Source organism: Ranitomeya variabilis, chromosome 1, assembly GCF_051348905.1.
Source record: "Ranitomeya variabilis isolate aRanVar5 chromosome 1, aRanVar5.hap1, whole genome shotgun sequence".
In the NCBI taxonomy this organism is placed as follows: domain Eukaryota; kingdom Metazoa; phylum Chordata; class Amphibia; order Anura; family Dendrobatidae; genus Ranitomeya; species Ranitomeya variabilis.
This window is the reverse complement of record NC_135232.1, coordinates 110102694-110120750: the sequence shown is the minus strand read 5'-3', so window position 1 is coordinate 110120750 and position 18057 is coordinate 110102694. Positions and strand designations below refer to the sequence as shown.

General features: G+C 45.7%; 1 long non-coding RNA gene across 1 annotated transcript in view; it reads left to right on the top strand.

Annotated features, from left to right (window-relative positions):
• LOC143793760 (uncharacterized) overlaps nucleotides 1-18057 on the top strand; it is a 71730-nt gene that overhangs the window by 38945 nt on the left and 14728 nt on the right. Inside the window, exons 3-4 of the long non-coding RNA XR_013220245.1 lie at nucleotides 1232-1337; nucleotides 2973-3133. This is a non-coding gene — a long non-coding RNA (uncharacterized LOC143793760). The remainder of the gene's footprint in view (nucleotides 1-1231; nucleotides 1338-2972; nucleotides 3134-18057) is intronic.

The window sequence follows — 18057 nt, the reverse complement described above, 5'->3', positions numbered from 1 at the left end:
ACCGCGGAGACACCATCATGTGTTTCTCAACGCAGTGATCCAGAACACTGCCCCCATCCCTTATGGGAAATATGCAAATGCATGTAGAAAAGCTGCGGAGACACCATCACGTGTTTCTCAACGCAAGCAATGAATAGCCAGGTCTTTCACCGGGAAGGAACAACCACGGGAAGGGCAGCATCCAATAAAGGAAAACCACCTATGCAGCTTTTCTACATGCATTTGCATATTTCCCATAAGGGATGGGGGCAGTGTTCTGGATCACTGCATTGAGAAACACGTGATGGTGTCTCCGCGGTGTTGGATGTTTTGATCTCCCCGAGGTCATTCACCCTTATGTTTATATACTACACAGTGAAAAGTCATGGGGCTGCCATGTGTCAAAGCCCTACATTTCTGATCATTATGACCTGCCTTAAGGGTCCGGGCAGATGAACATTTAAGGGTGCAGTCAGTGTGCCATATTACTCATGCGAGGATTGTGTCACAATGCTTGGACTGGCCGGCGGCTCTTCTGACTTGAGCATGACAGCATGTATCTCTATGCGGCTGTCACACTCAGGTTTGGAGAGCACGACCCTTGTGCCAGTAATATGGCCATTTGTCTGCACCCTTATTCAAATAATTTGCTATCCTACGTTTAGAAGGATAGCACTCGTCCACATGTTATTCTATGGGACTGTGCACATGTCTGATTTTTTCTTAGACTCAGTTGGTCCAAGGAAAAAAACTCAGAATGTATGATTTGCCTATCATTTGCCTCCTATTTATGTCTTTGGGTTTGTGGAAAATACTGGACCACATTTGGACCACATTATAGCAAAAGTGGAGAAACTTTTTGTTTTCTTGCTACCTCCAAGAAAAAATTGGATCACACTCTGATCAAACTCAGATCAGAGTCTGATCAGAGTGTGATTAACATAGTCGGACCAATTTTCTCGATTGTGGAGAAAACTTTCATCTGCCCCAAGGATCGTTCCTTGACATTATAGTTTCAGAAAAAGGTTTTAAGGCATGTCAGTCAACAGGTATAATAGTTTTAGATAGGGCGAAAGGTCAGAACTAGATTTATTTATTCCAACCCTGACATTTTATAGATTTTATTTCCCCCTAGAGATCTACATTGACCTATAGAAAGCACCATATTGTGCACAGTTCATCTGCTCTTATTTTACATGTCTTCTTTATATGTTGTTCATGGAAGAATGGTCACATTTTACATATGTCCTAGAATACAGATGGGAATCCAAGAAAAGCTATGGGCAATAGACTTGAACAGATGAGGAGACATGAGGAGACAAAGAAGAAATCAAGATCTCAGCCAAGAAACAGATAATGTATCAAAAAGCTGTTGAATATGATTGTCGCCTATCTTAATTTACTATACAATTGGGTTCTACAGACCATGATAAAATTAGCCTCACTATTTTACTCTTGTACTGGTTTTACTTCATTTTTTTTAATAATTTTTCCTTCCTGCCATAATGTGTGGTTTACATACCCTGAATGGTAAAAAGCTTAAGGAAGAGAGAAAAGTGCAATATAGGGTCTAATCCGGTTAAAATTTGATAAAACAAATAAAGGTTAGGCTAACCTGATTATGTTGTTATCGCACAACATTTAAGAAGGCATATAATCACAGCTGCAGCAGGTCCATGGCTTCAAAGACCAAGTTGAAGATGACATTAAATCTAGGTCCACTCCGGGTTAATATGCAGTTTTTTATTTTGTCTACGAATTTCAAAATACCATAGTTGTTCTTCAGGATAAAAAAACATATGATGCTTTAGAAGTACCATACTTTTTCTTCTTCTTCAGGACAAAACACCATATGATGTTTTTTGTCCTGAAGAAGTATGGTACTTCGAAACACATAGACAAAATTTAAAAAATGCATATTACCCTAGTGTGGACCTGGATTTACAGTCATCTACCAGCAGTGTGGATTTTCCACTTGTTTTCCTTCCTACAGACCCTGAACGGTTATGGGTGAGTTGTGTCTATAGTTGTGGCATCCCTCCAAAAAGCTCCAAATTCAATGACTTTAGATAATAAAGTGTCAACAAACTATCATGGAAAAATAAAGGGTTCAGTACAGTCATAATTCCTGACCCTGAATGGTATCACATGGACTCCCTGCACAGTCTGAGTATTGCGGGTGGAGAGGCCACTATCAGTAGACTGAGAAGCTCCGTAATTGAGCACTTCCAGCCGCCAGCACCTAGGACAGCTGATGGGTCAGGGTGCCAGGTTTCATGCCTCCACTGATCAGACATGGATGATCTATCCTGAAGGTAGATCATCATTGTTAAAGTAGGGGACAACCTCTTTAAGTGACACAACTACTACTATTTATTTCTATTGCAAAATTTGGACATTCTTCAGCAATCACAATTTGTGAAATCTATGTTGTTCGCTCCAGATATCACTCTTCCCAAATACTGCTCATCACTGGCACATAATCAAAATGTTATGTGAGGTATTTGAAGAAAAAAGTTTAAAATGGCATAACCGTCATGAACAAAGTCCACCTCTCGTGTCTCCCCTTTTCCTCATAGGTTGTAAGTTTGCGAGCAGGGCCCTCACTCCTCCTGGTATCTATTTTGAACTGTGATTTCTGTTATGCTGTAATGTCTATTGTCTGTACAAGTCCCCTCTATAAGTTGTAAAGCGCTGCGGAATATGTTGGCGCTATATAAATAAAAATTATTATTATTATTATCTGTGTTAGTAATATAGCACAAAAGCATACAGGAATTTGTGCTATGTCTCATCACATGTTATATTGTGGTGGTCTTCTCACCTAGACTAATTGCTTCAATAGCAGATTGTCATGCTGTAAATAGGCACCACACTGTGGAGTTCATATAACTTCTTACAAAAATACTCATGTGCCTATCATGTGGCCTAGGGCCCCAGAGACACACATAAGCCTTCATCAACAAAACAGTATGCGCTTGTCTTTTACACAGGGTCTGCTGTTCATAGGTTGGAGGGAAAGCTCATCATAAAAGAAATATGGAAATGGCATGGTCACACGTTCCTGCTTTTAATGATGGATTTCTTAATCTCCAAGGAACAGCGATAAAGAACTGATTGTTTACATCTACCGTAATTATCTGCTAATCTGATGGTAAGTCTGGTGAGGCTAGCTAGAGTGGAGATCAAACAGTGACATCTATTAGACAGATATATTAAAAGACATTCCAAAAACGGTGTTTGTTCTGTGGACCAGAGAATTTCTTATCAGAGTTTAGATTGAAGTTCTTGGGCCCAATATTGATAACAGAGTGCCCATCAATAATGAACCATTTATAATACCGGTCTTTTTATGAAGCAGATGGGCCTATGAGTCAGTGGTGTAGCATGGGTCACCAGTGCCTGAAGTAAGGCAAGTATGTTGTGCCCCTATGCAGTAATGCATTATTATATTTTTTTACTTTTTTTTATTATACTCACTTATACAACCCTTTACAGACATTATCACTGTCACCACAGGGGCTAACAATCTGAATTCCCTGTCAGTACATTTTAAAAGCATGGGACGAAATGAGGAGAACATATAAACTCCTTGCAGATATTGTCCTTGGTGGCATTTGAACCCAGTACTGCAGAGCTGCAAAGCTATAGGGCTAAGCACTGAGTAACCATGCTGTTTTTATTACATACGTGTTGTTTGCCCATGCACCACTCCCAGAAGAAACATTATTGGCTGTGGGGGATAAAAATTTGGACCTCTGTAGAATTTGGCACCTGATGCAACCGGCTATGTGCTCCCTTATGCCACACCACTGATATGGGTCTCCTCAAGCACAATGAACTGTACCACCTATAGCAGCTCTCATACCTTACCAGGTGGAGAGAAGTCATACCCTGTATGAAATACTTCACATTTTTGGATGGTCTGAATAACATTCGTTGTTGCCATGCAACAAACTGTCTCTATGTTCCAGAAGTCTTGTTTGGTCACATTTCTTGCTTGGAAACTTCACACAAGTTTGAATCATCATCTGAGAATCTTCTTGAGTATCAGTCAAACCTTCCTCATATGTGTAAACCCAGACTCACAAAGCACGTGTCAGTCACACATATACCGGATTTAAATCATTCTGTACAGAATGTGCAGAATATTGTTCACAAATTAAGAAACACTTTTCTAAATTTAGAACATTCTACACATAGAGGATACCTTGATTCAGAGCCTGAGGTGGAGACTTATTTTAACTTTTTTGAATGACTATACCCCTAAATTGTGGGGCCCATATTACCGTATTGGCTATTAGCTTATTCTCTGAGATAAACAGTTGTGATTATCAACGTTGACTGATAAGTTCATATCAGAATTGAAGATATAATTGCAGGTTGCGTAAAAAATGCCAAACAATAAGACAGCAACCTGACAGACCCCATTATAGATATTGGGGCTATTGGACCACATTGGTGTTTGTCTTAAGAAGGATTCAGTCATTCAGCAATTTTCATTTTCTTACAATTGAGCATGACCAAGGCTGGGACAAGGTATTTTGGTGCCATAGGCAGATGAAGCCAACGGCTTCCCTTTGCCCCAAAGCAAAGGAATTGCGGAGAGAGAAATGATACTTCTTGGATCCCGATCAGACGCCTCTCAGTCAGCCAAACCAGATCTCCACTTTGCACTGACGAGGGGCAGAACCCCGAAACACAGTGTCTGCAAATTGAGATTCTGGTTTGGCTATTATCCTAAGTCATGTGACAAGGCTCGACATTGACTGTTAGGATTGCTACTTCCAATAGGTGGCACTAGAGTTCTAGTCATCTTCCTCTCTGAAGAGACAATTTGGAAAGTTAGATATCGAATCATTCATTTTCTGAGGACCTTTTACACAACATGGGGGGGAAATATCAATTTATCCCTGATGTCCTATATTTTTAATGTCAAACCCATGGATAGACATGGAAACTATAACAAGCTGGGTGGTGGAACCACTGTGCTGTGGACCCAGAGGAGCCTGGAGGGGCGTGACTAAGCAACCACCCGATTCTTCGCTAGAGCCCCTGATGGTGGCGTTAGTCTTGGCTCCGGATGGATGCCAGATGCTATTCCAGGACAGACCTCGGACACACGGCAGCTGACCCCCAAAGGGACAGGAAGCTGTAATGGCAGGAGCAAGCAGGTATGGCAGGTACTGGCAGACATGGCTGATGTACAGACAGGCAGGTGTTGGCAGACACGGCTGATATGCAGGCAAATAGATACTGGCAGGCACAGATGGAATACAGGAAAACGCGGCAAGTACGGGCACATATGTTCAGGATGGACAAACTGACTGGCAGGTACAGGCATGCAGACTACTGACATAACGCATTGCTTGGGAATCTCCTAGCATGTGAAGATGTCTTAAACAATAAGTGTCTCCCAGGCATTGGCTGGGGACATTTTAGGATGGCGTGCAGTGACCATCTGAGATGAGGAGCATGAGGGCGCCCTAAGCACAGTGCACGGGGATCTGTGAGCAGTGTCCCGGCTTCGGGCAGCAGAGGAAGGAGGAGGAGGTGAGGGACTGGCGTCAGTGAGGTGAGTGAGTCGGATTCCCTGCCAGAGGAGGGGGTAAGTGTGACGCCCCAGGGTCCTGGTCATCACAGTAATGTCGCTTTCCTCACGGGGAGAGTGATGTTACGTTTGGAGGCAAGGAAGCATAACTGCATCCAGGTACCACAAGCATGCAACATATTCACACTCCATTCCACCAGGGGGAGCTTTTGATCCTATTTACTAGGTGACTCCCCACATATATATAACTGGTAGTCTGTAGGGAAAGTTAGAAAGTCCCAGACTTCAGTCTGAGGAGGTCAGAGGATTCCAGGTCTGGATACATGCCTTGTAGCCCGCCAAAACCAATGTTGGGGGTTAATGACGGGTCCCTCGCATGGTTTCTGCTGTTACAACGTTATTGATTGACTTGAGTATTATTTGCACTACCTCATTGAAAGACTTGAATACTGTTTGAACCCTTAAAGGGAATGTTTAGTTGTTGCACTTTGCCAGATAGACTTGTATGTTGCAAGATGGAAAGTTAATATATTAAAGAGTTAATATAGTAAATAGTAATAAAGTTGAGATTTAGATTTAGGCAGATAGTAGGAAAATGATTAATGATGCACTTTTGAATAAACTGAGAAGAAGATATAGTGAGCCCGTGGGGGTTGATAGAAAGTTTTGCACTTGGAAAAGAGTACAGATAAAATGATTGTTTTGTACTTTGAAGTCCTAAGATAGTATACCCGTAGTGGGTAATTGTATTTCACAGTTAGTTCATAGTTATATTGCTTTATTAAAATTCTCTATTCACAAAAGTACGTAATCAATGTAAATAGTTCATGCAACGTTAAAGTGTCCTCACCTCCCATAAAGGGAAGCTCTAGTTATATAATAATAATTAGTTTTATAAGTTTTATAGCATTTTAAAAATTGTATGTCTTTTTTGCTATCATGTATTGTTGTTCTTCTTTTCCCAGTCCGGGAGTACTGGATTTAACGGGGGGAGGGGGGGAGGGGGGGGCCCCAGGGTCCTGGTCATCACAGTAATGTCGCTTTCCTCACGGGGAAAGTGATGTTAGGTTTGGAGGCAAGGAAGGATAACTGCATCCAGGTACCACAAGCATGCCACATATTCACACTCCAGGCCAACAGGGGGAGCTTTTGATCCTATTTACTAGGTGACTCCCCATATATATATAACTGGTAGTTTGTAGGGAAAGTTAGAAAGTTCCAGACATCCATCTGAGGAGGACAGAGGGTCCACGGAGCTGTGCATGCCCTAAGAGCTGCAGCTCCCAGAAGGAGACATTTCAGAAAGCAGAATACGTTGCAGTGAGCGTGCAGGAAAGCAAATCACAGGAGAGGATACCAGAAGGGGACCAGCCAGGAGCAGGCTGCCTCCTTCTGAGGCACAGAACACCGGTAGACGGAACACTGAGGTAGTAAGGACCTCTATGCCTTACTTCAGAGACCGGCAGGACAGTTAATTGCACGTTACTTGTCCGCACCTACACCCAGGAGGCACAGTGGCACCCTTCAGAGGCCGGGGCGTGCTAGAGTCCCTATAAACAGCCTCAAGCCACCAGTCATACAGGTTTTGTCCTATCCGACTACAGGGGACAGAGAGAGAGACACCACATCTGTGAGGCCCTTATTTGAAGCCTATGCCGTAAGGGACTACACCACTACAGCACAAGGGAAGGCTATTGATTTCCACCTGGACAAGGGGACTCTGGAATTGCCTCCAAACCGGCCGGACTCTGCCTGCCCTGTTGTCTGGTGCTCTGGACTGTGGATGCTGAAGTCTTCAGTAAAGGTAAAGAGACTGCAATCTTGTGTCCTAGTTCTTCTCTGTGCATCTCACCATTCCACCATCTACACACTGGGAAGCCCTGGGGATATACTTCACCTGTGGGAAGGTATACCTTCTAGCTGCCATATCATCACCCCAGCAGACCCCTTAAAGCAGCGTCGGTCACCCTGACCGAATACCACAGGTGGTGTCACAAACACAAACTTTATCCTTTTAAAGACCTTTCCCTTTTATACAGACGTCCCAGGGCCATGGACAGGGTCAGCCACCATGACATCCCCCTGTGAACCGCAGGACACGGCACCAAGTATCCCCTTTGCCCTGACGGGGCGCTCCATAAGCATGCAGAGACACCAATGCTACAAAAACTAATATAGCTTAACTATTATGGGGCAGTTTGGTTTTAATTAAGGTGTCCAGCATTTGGCAGATAACCTAATGGAAAATAAACAGACTCCATTTTAGAAAAATGGATATGTTTGATAGTTTTTGTGTCCGTCAAGCAACAAATACAGTTTGCACAAAACTGATGGTGGTTCTGGTGGTGTATTCATGTACTGAAGGTGGTTCTGGTGACATATTAGGTACCACCGGCCAATCAGTTGTTCCTGGTGTTGGTAACAGCCTGAACTGCTTAGTTATGGAGCTGAACAGCACAGCTCTGACTAATGTGACATATTCATGTTCTGTTCATGTTCATGTTCTGGTACTGTGTTCCTGTACTTCTTCTGATGGCTATGGACCCTTTTACATTTTGGTCTTTAAAAATAAAAGAGTGGCCTGAGCTCGCTTGTCACGCCTTGGAGGTTTTGTCATGCCCCTCAGCCAGCCTTCTCTAAGAACGTGCATTCATCACTGTTGGTGATGTCCTGATAGACAAGCGTATCCGGCTGTCCCCTGAAACTGTAGACCGCCTAACTTTCATCTAGATGAACAAGTTATGGATCTCCAATGACTTTTGTACCCCAGTTGCAGACTGAGCAGACTAGTCAATGGTGTAGTTTTTAGTGTGCCGCTTTGATCTCGCGTTATTTCAGTCTGTGACACTTTGGCTTCCGTGTTGCTACTGCTGGTGATGTTACTAACAATTTTTTGTCATTTTGGAGACTCCAAGTTGGGTCTCCATCTGGTGGGTTGCCTGTAGTGAAAGGGATGTCAGAGCCCCATTATACTATTTCTACTCTGGGGAAATTGATGCCGCTTTAGTGGTGTGTGGCAATAATATTTTGAAATGTTTGGACTCCAAGTTGGGTCTCCTTCATGTGTGCTGCCTATAGCAGTAGGGCTGCAAGATCAGCAGACCTGCACTTACTTTCAGTCAACTACAGTACCTTAGTTACCATCCTTAAATGTTAGTAGTAGTCTATGAAGCTGATATTTCTGCACAGCAGGCTTATACCGGTCCTTCACCCACCTCGTCTTAATTTAAACTTAAATTCAAAACTCGAAATGATGGCACAGACCCTGTTCCCTCATGCATTGACCACGGCTGACTGCTTATGTGACATTATCAAATTTTTACTGTGGGTGAATTGATCAGTCAACTACCTGTTTTGCTATCCTTACATTTTTCTAACATTAGTGGTCTATTAAGATGATTTTTGTGCCACCTGAGAGTGGCTGCACAAAAAAACAGTTTGCACTGTTGCATGAGGTATCAGGGCACAGCAGGCCTATACCAGTCCCTCACCCACCTCATCTCAATTTTATCTTAAATTCAAAGCTCTAAATGCTGGCTCAGACCCTGATACCTCATGCAAGGCCCATGGCTGACAGCTGCTGTTCCAGCCATTATCAAATTTCTACTGTGGGTCAATTGATGCCACTTTTCCTTTTGTCTGCCCCTAATATTTGGAAATGTTTGGACTCCAAGTTGTGTCTCTTTCATGTGTGTTGCCTGAAGTTAGCTGGGCTCTCAGAGCACAAGGCCTACACTTGTCACTAGGGTTGAGCGACTTTCATTTTTTTAAGATCGAGTCTGGTTTTGTGAAACCCGATTTAGTCCAGAGTCGAGTCGAGTGAAGTCGGCCGATTATCGCTAAAAGTCGGGGATCGACCGAAACACGAAACCCAATGCAAGTCAATGGGGAAGCATAGCCGGCAGTGAGTGGAGGCCAGGAAAACACCTACAGTGCACATTTTACTGCCAAAAACATCCATTCTTGTTTTCTGAAGCTTGTCAATCTTAATTAACTTTATAATAATAGTTGCGCACTGGAAATTGGGGGTCATTTGGCAAAAGTTGTGGGGGTAGGGCTGGTTCAAGGTTTTAGTGGGCCCAGGAAACATGGACTACGTCATGGCGGTGGAGCAGGGAGAGGTAAGTATTTCAACGTTGCAAGTGCTGTGATCCTGAGCAAGCAGGGGGGGCCCACTCGTTCGCATTGGCACTGGCACAGGGCCCCTCAAAGTACGGCAGTGTGTTTGCATGGCGGGGGCGCCTCCCACCAGCAGCGACACTTTTGCGTACTCTGAGGGGCCCTGTGCCAGTGACGTCACCAACGAGTATGCCCCCCCACCTGATGAAGGAACCTGCACTTTCATCTGCACCTTCCTCTTTGTCCCTGTGTAAGGTGGTATAATATGCGGGAAGGGGAACCTTACTTTCAGCAGGGTCAGATTCTGGCTGTGTAGAGTACAAGGGGAATGTAGTGGTCTAGGTCAATGTACCAGCAGACTCATCTAGCAGTGGCTGGGCAATGGGCAGGATGATGAGGAAACAGATATAGGGCCAAAGAATAAAGTAGGCTAAATGCAGATCAAAATTGGTAACAGGACTAAACAGGCGGCATTGCTTTGTTCAGTGGAGTAGCAAACCCAAGAGCAGCAGACACTGTTTCAAGGGCCTAACCACACTAGTAGGCCAAATGCAGTTTAATATCTGATAGTATAGGCCGAAAGCCAGAATGTGGAAGCTCAGCTTTGTTCAGTTGAGGACAACACCAGGGAGGGGCAGACACCGTTAGTAGGCCCTAACCACCATTTTGTTTTTTAAAAAACACTTAATGAGAGCCAGAAGGTTGAAGCTCAGCTTTATTCAGTTGAGGGCAACACCAGGGAGGGGCAGACACCGTTAGTAGGCCCTAAACACCATTTTGTTTTTTAAAAAACACTTAATGAGAGCCAGAAGGTTGAAGCTCAGCTTTATTCAGTTGAGGGCAACACCAGGCAGGGGCAGACACCGTTAGTAGGCCGGAACCACCATTTTGTTTTTTAAAAAACACTTAATGAGAGCCAGAAGGTTGAAGCTCAGCTTTATTCAGTTGAGGGCAACACCAGGCAGGGGCAGACACCGTTAGTAGGCCGGAACCAGCAATGTGTTTAAAAACAGCAGTTAATCAGAGCCGGAAGGTAGAAGCTCAGCTTTATTCAGTTGAGGGCAACACCAGGGAGGGGCAGAAGCCGTTAGTAGGCCCTAACCACCATTTTGTTTTTTAAAAAACACTTAATGAGAGCCAGAAGGTTGAAGCTCAGCTTTATTCAGTTGAGGGCAACACCAGGGAGGGGCAGACACCGTTAGTAGGCCCTAACCACCATTTTGTTTTTTAAAAAACACTTAATGAGAGCCAGAAGGTTGAAGCTCAGCTTTATTCAGTTGAGGGCAACACCAGGCAGGGGCAGACACCGTTAGTAGGCCGGAACCAGCAATGTGTTTAAAAACAGCAGTTAATCAGAGCCGGAAGGTAGAAGCTCAGCTTTATTCAGTTGAGGGCAACACCAGGGAGGGGCAGAAGCCGTTAGTAGGCCCTAACCACCATTTTGTTTTTTAAAAAACACTTAATGAGAGCCAGAAGGTTGAAGCTCAGCTTTATTCAGTTGAGGGCAACACCAGGCAGGGGCAGACACCGTTAGTAGGCCGGAACCAGCAATGTGTTTAAAAACAGCAGTTAATCAGAGCCGGAAGGTAGAAGCTCAGCTTTATTCAGTTGAGGGCAACACCAGGCAGGGGCAGACACCGTTAGTAGGCCGGAACCAGCAATGTGTTTAAAAACAGCAGTTAATCAGAGCCGGAAGGTAGAAGCTCAGCTTTATTCAGTTGAGGGCAACACCAGGGAGGGGCAGAAGCCGTTAGTAGGCCCTAACCACCATTTTGTTTTTTAAAAAACACTTAATGAGAGCCAGAAGGTTGAAGCTCAGCTTTATTCAGTTGAGGGCAACACCAGGCAGGGGCAGACACCGTTAGTAGGCCGGAACCACCATTTTGTTTTTTAAAAAACACTTAATGAGAGCCAGAAGGTTGAAGCTCAGCTTTATTCAGTTGAGGGCAACACCAGGCAGGGGCAGACACCGTTAGTAGGCCGGAACCAGCAATGTGTTTAAAAACAGCAGTTAATCAGAGCCGGAAGGTAGAAGCTCAGCTTTATTCAGTTGAGGGCAACACCAGGCAGGGGCAGACACCGTTAGTAGGCCGGAACCAGCAATGTGTTTAAAAACAGCAGTTAATCAGAGCCGGAAGGTAGAAGCTCAGCTTTATTCAGTTGAGGGCAACACCAGGGAGGGGCAGAAGCCGTTAGTAGGCCGGAACCAGCATTTTGTTTTTTAAAAAACACTTAATGAGAGCCAGAAGGTTGAAGCTCAGCTTTATTCAGTTGAGGGCAACACCAGGCAGGGGCAGACACCGTTAGTAGGCCGGAACCACCATTTTGTTTTTTAAAAAACACTTAATGAGAGCCAGAAGGTAGAAGCTCAGCTTTATTCAGTTGAGGACAACTTGAATTAGGGACTGCATACAGACTTAGCAGGCTGTCCCCTGTGTGGACCATGCATCCAATACATTAACTCATTGAGCCACAAAGGACACGTAACCTTCCGTGGCCATGCCTACAGGTCCATGTGTCTGTTGTCAGGTGTACCTTTGTCAGTGTAGGCCTATTGGAAGGAGGGACCGCAGACAGGCTTCGAAGGCCTAACACAATAAAATGGGCTGGCTGTAGGCACTTTAAAATTGGTTCCAGGGGTACACGGGCAGCAGTGGTCTGGTCAGTGGAGGCCTAGTGGAAGGAGGGACCGCAGACAGGCTTCGAAGGCCTAACACAATAAAATGGGCTGGCTGTAGGCACTTTAAAATTGGTTCCAGGGGTACACGGGCAGCAGTGGTCTGGTCAGTGGAGGCCTAGTGGAAGGAGGAACCGCAGACAGGCTTCGAAGGCCTAAAACAACAAACAATAGGCTCATGGCAGTTTTACAGCGGTTACATGGATACACGGGCAGGCAGCTTGGTGGTGAGTGGAGGAGTATTTAAAGTAGGGACCGCAGACAGGCTATCAAAGGCCTAAAATAACAAACAATAGGCTCATGGCAGTTTTACAGCGGTTACATGGATACACAGGCAGCTTGGTGGTGAGTGGAGGAGTATTTAAAGTAGGGACCGCAGACAGGCTATCAAAGGCCTAAAATAACAAACAATAGGCTCATGGCAGTTTTACAGCGGTTACATGGATACACGGGCAGGCAGCTTGGTGGTGAGTGGAGGAGTATTTAAAGTAGGGACCGCAGACAGGCTATCAAAGGCCTAAAATAACAAACAATAGGCTCATGGCAGTTTTACAGCGGTTACATGGATACACGGGCAGGCAGCTTGGTGGTGAGTGGAGGAGTATTTAAAGTAGGGACCGCAGACAGGCTATCAAAGGCCTAAAATAACAAACAATAGGCTCATGGCAGTTTTACAGCGGTTACATGGATACACGGGCAGGCAGCTGGTGGTGAGTGGAGGAGTATTTAAAGTAGGGACCGCAGACAGGCTATCAAAGGCCTAAAATAACAAACAATAGGCTCATGGCAGTTTTACAGCGGTTACATGGATACACGGGCAGGCAGCTGGTGATGAGTGGAGGAGTATTTAAAGTAGGGACCGCAGACAGGCTATCAAAGGCCTAAAATAACAAACAATAGGCTCATGGCAGTTTTACAGCGGTTACATGGATACACGGGCAGGCAGCTGGTGATGAGTGGAGGAGTATTTAAAGTAGGGACCGCAGACAGGCTATCAAAGGCCTAAAATAACAAACAATAGGCTCATGGCAGTTTTACAGCGGTTACATGGATACACGGGCAGGCAGCTTGGTGGTGAGTGGAGGAGTATTTAAAGTAGGGACCGCAGACAGGCTATCAAAGGCCTAAAATAACAAACAATAGGCTCATGGCAGTTTTACAGCGGTTACATGGATACACAGGCAGCTTGGTGGTGAGTGGAGGAGTATTTAAAGTAGGGACCGCAGACAGGCTATCAAAGGCCTAAAATAACAAACAATAGGCTCATGGCAGTTTTACAGCGGTTACATGGATACACGGGCAGGCAGCTGGTGATGAGTGGAGGAGTATTTAAAGTAGGGACCGCAGACAGGCTATCAAAGGCCTAAAATAACAAACAATAGGCTCATGGCAGTTTTACAGCGGTTACATGGATACACGGGCAGGCAGCTGGTGATGAGTGGAGGAGTATTTAAAGTAGGGACCGCAGACAGGCTATCAAAGGCCTAAAATAACAAACAATAGGCTCATGGCAGTTTTACAGCGGTTACATGGATACACGGGCAGGCAGCTGGTGATGAGTGGAGGAGTATTTAAAGTAGGGACCGCAGACAGGCTATTAAAGGCCTAAAATAACAAACAATAGGCTCATGGCAGTTTTACAGCGGTTACATGGATACACGGGCAGGCAGCTTGGTGGTGAGTGGAGGAGTATTTAAAGTAGGGACCGCAGACAGGCTATCAAAGGCCTAAAATAACAAACAATAGGCTCATGGCAGTTTTACAGCGGTTACATGGATACACAGGCAGCTTGGTGGTGAGTGGAGGAGTATTTAAAGTAGGGACCGCAGACAGGCTATCAAAGGCCTAAAATAACAAACAATAGGCTCATGGCAGTTTTACAGCGGTTACATGAATACACGGGCAGGCAGCTGGTGATGAGTGGAGGAGTATTTAAAGTAGGGACCGCAGACAGGCTATCAAAGGCCTAAAATAACAAACAATAGGCTCATGGCAGTTTTACAGCGGTTACATGGATACACGGGCAGGCAGCTGGTGATGAGTGGAGGAGTATTTAAAGTAGGGACCGCAGACAGGCTATCAAAGGCCTAAAATAACAAACAATAGGCTCATGGCAGTTTTACAGCGGTTACATGGATACACGGGCAGGCAGCTGGTGATGAGTGGAGGAGTATTTAAAGTAGGGACCGCAGACAGGCTATCAAAGGCCTAAAATAACAAACAATAGGCTCATGGCAGTTTTACAGCGGTTACATGGATACACGGGCAGGCAGCTGGTGATGAGTGGAGGAGTATTTAAAGTAGGGACCGCAGACAGGCTATCAAAGGCCTAAAATAACAAACAATAGGCTCATGGCAGTTTTACAGCGGTTACATGGATACACGGGCAGGCAGCTGGTGATGAGTGGAGGAGTATTTAAAGTAGGGACCGCAGACAGGCTATCAAAGGCCTAAAATAACAAACAATAGGCTCATGGCAGTTTTACAGCGGTTACATGGATACACAGGCAGCTTGGTGGTGAGTGGAGGAGTAGTGCAAGGAGTGTCTGTCCCAGTACTCCCAAAATATAAATAGATGTTAATGTCTCGCAAAACAACCAAAACAAAAAAAAAGGTGGCATACTTAGGTACAGGGGTGGGCTCATCTACTGAGTTTCTGACATAGTAATTTGGCAGTAACTATTTAATGGTGCCAATATAGGACACAGACACAGACTAATTTAAGTTGCATCATAGATGTCTACAAATTTGTATTGTCAGTGCCAGACATTGAATGATGTCAGCGAATAGACTAAAGATTGGTGGAGCTGTGCGACATAATTTTGCACGTGGTAGAGCACATTTTGAGCTGGGGTAGGGGGGAACTCTCTTGAGGCCGGCGGGACCGCCCCAGGGCCCCTCATGTTACAACGGTGTGTCTGACGTTGGGTGCGCACCGCCACCGCCAGAGACACTACATTGTACTATGAGGGACCCAGTAGCAATGCCGTCAACCAAAAGCGAGCACACCCACCTCTTCAGACAAACAGCAGTCTCACGGGTGCTTGCGCCAAGTCGCGATACCACGGCCCCGTGTGGGGAGTTTTGCCATTTAGGGAGGTGTAAACATGTCGTATGCTGTACAATCAGCTGCAGCAAATTAGACATTAGAAAAGTAATTCACAGGCAAGAGCTTTTCATAGGAAAGCTAGGTGTCGGCCGGGCAAGGTGGGGCAAAAGATTTCGAAATCCAGTTGTGGTTCATTTTAATGAATGTTAGATCGTCAACATTTTGGGTAGCCAGACGAGTCCTTTTTTCGGTTAATATTGAACCTGCAGCACTGAATACTCTTTCTGATAGGACACTTGCTGCCGGGCAAGCAAGCTCCTGCAATGCATATTCTGCCAATTCTGGCCAGGTGTCTAATTTGGAGGCCCAGTAATCAAATGGGAATGACGGTTGAGGGAGAACATCGATAAGGGATGAAAAATAGTTAGTAACCATACTGGACAAATGTTGTCTCCTGTCACTTTCAATTGATGCAGCAGTACCTGTCCTGTCTGCGGTCATAGCAAAATCACTCCACAACCTGGTCAGAAAACCCCTCTGTCCAACGCCACTTCTGATGTGTGCACCCCTAACACTCCTAGTCTGCTGCCCCCTGGAGCTCGTGTGAGAACGATCACGTGCGCTGTGTGCTGGGAATGCCTGAAGCAAACGGTCAACAAGAGTTCATTGTTTGGTTGCTAATATTAGTTCCAAGTTCTCATGTGGCATAATATTTTGCAATTTGCCTTTATAGCGTGGATCAAGGAGGCAGGCCAACCAGTAATCGTCATCGTTCATCATTTTCGTAATGCGTGTGTCCCTTTTTAGGATACGTAAGGCATAATCCGCCATGTGGGCCAAAGTTCCAGTTGTCAAATCTCCGGTTGTGATTGGTTGAGGGGCAGTTGCAGGCAAATCTACGTCACTTGTGTCCCTCAAAAAACCAGAACCCGGCCGTGACACGCAACCAATTTCCTGTGCCCCCGGGAAAGGTTCGGCATTAAAAATATACTCATCCCCATCATCCTCCTCGTCCTCCACCTCCTCTTCGCCCGCTACCTCGTCCTGTACACTGCCCTGACCAGACAATGGCTGACTGTCATCAAGGCTTTCCTCTTCCTCTGGTGCAGACGCCTGCTCCTTTATGTGCGTCAAACTTTGCATCAGCAGACGCATTAGGGGGATGCTCATGCTTATTACGGCGTTGTCTGCACTAACCAGCCGTGTGCATTCCTCAAAACACTGAAGGACTTGACACATGTCTTGTATCTTAGACCACTGCACACCTGACAACTCCATGTCTGCCATCCTACTGCCTGCCCGTGTATCCTCCCACAAATAAATAACAGCACGCCTCTGTTCGCACAGTCTCTGAAGCATGTGCAGTGTTGAGTTCCACCTTGTTGCAACGTCTATGATGAGGCGATGCTGGGGAAGGTTCAAAGACCGCTGATAGGTCTGCATACGGCTGGCGTGTACAGGCGAACGTCGGATATGTGAGCAAAGTGCACGCACTTTGAGGAGCAGGTCGGAGAACCCAGGATAAGTTTTCAATAAGCACTGCACCACCAGGTTTAAGGTGTGAGCCAGGCAAGGAATGTGTTTCAGTTGGGAAAGGGAGATGGCAGCCATGAAATTCCTTCCGTTATCACTCACTACCTTGCCTGCCTCAAGATCTACTGTGCCCAGCCACGACTGCGTTTCTTGTTGCAAGAACTCGGACAGAACTTCCGCGGTGTGTCTGTTGTCGCCCAAACACTTCATAGCCAATACAGCCTGCTGACGCTTGGCAGTAGCTGGCCCATAATGGGACAACTGGTGTGCAACAGTGTCATCTGCCGATGGAGTGGTTGGCAGACTGCGTTCTGTGGAAGAGCTGTAGCTTCTGCAGGAGGACGAGGAGGAGGAGGAGGAGGGGGTGCGAACGCCTACAGCCAACTGTTTCCTAGACCGTGGGCTAGGCACAACTGTCCCTAAATTGATGTCGCCTGTGGACCCTGCATCCACCACATTCACCCAGTGTGCCGTGATGGACACATAACGTCCCTGGCCATGCCTACTGGTCCATGCATCTGTAGTCAGGTGCACCTTTGTACTCACAGATTGCCTGAGTGCATGGACGATGCGCTGTTTAACATGCTGGTGCAGGGCTGGGATGGCTTTTCTGGAAAAAAAGTGTCGACTGGGTAGCTCGTATCGTGGTTCAGCGTACTCCATCAGGGCTTTGAAAGCTTCGCTTTCAACTAACCGGTAGGGCATCATCTCTAACGAGATTAGTCTAGCTATGTGGGCGTTAAAACCCTGTGTACGCGGATGCGAGGATAAGTACTTCCTTTTTCTAACCAGAGTCTCATGTAGGGTGAGCTGGACTGGAGAGCTGGAGATCGTGGAACTTTCGGGTGTGCCGGTGTACATGGCAGACTGAGAGACGGTTGGAGACGGTATTGTTTCCGCCGGTGCCCTAGATGCAATATTTCCTCCTACAAAACTGGTGGTTCCCTGACCCTGACTGCTTTTGGCTGGCAAAGAAACCTGCACAGATACTGCCGGTGGTGCGGAAAATGGTGGCCTTACAGTGACGGAAGGGATGTTGCGTTGCTGACTAGCTTCATTGGCCGAGGGTGCTACAACCTTAAGGGACGTTTGGTAGTTAGTCCAGGCTTGAAAATGCATGGTGGTTAAGTGTCTATGCATGCAACTAGT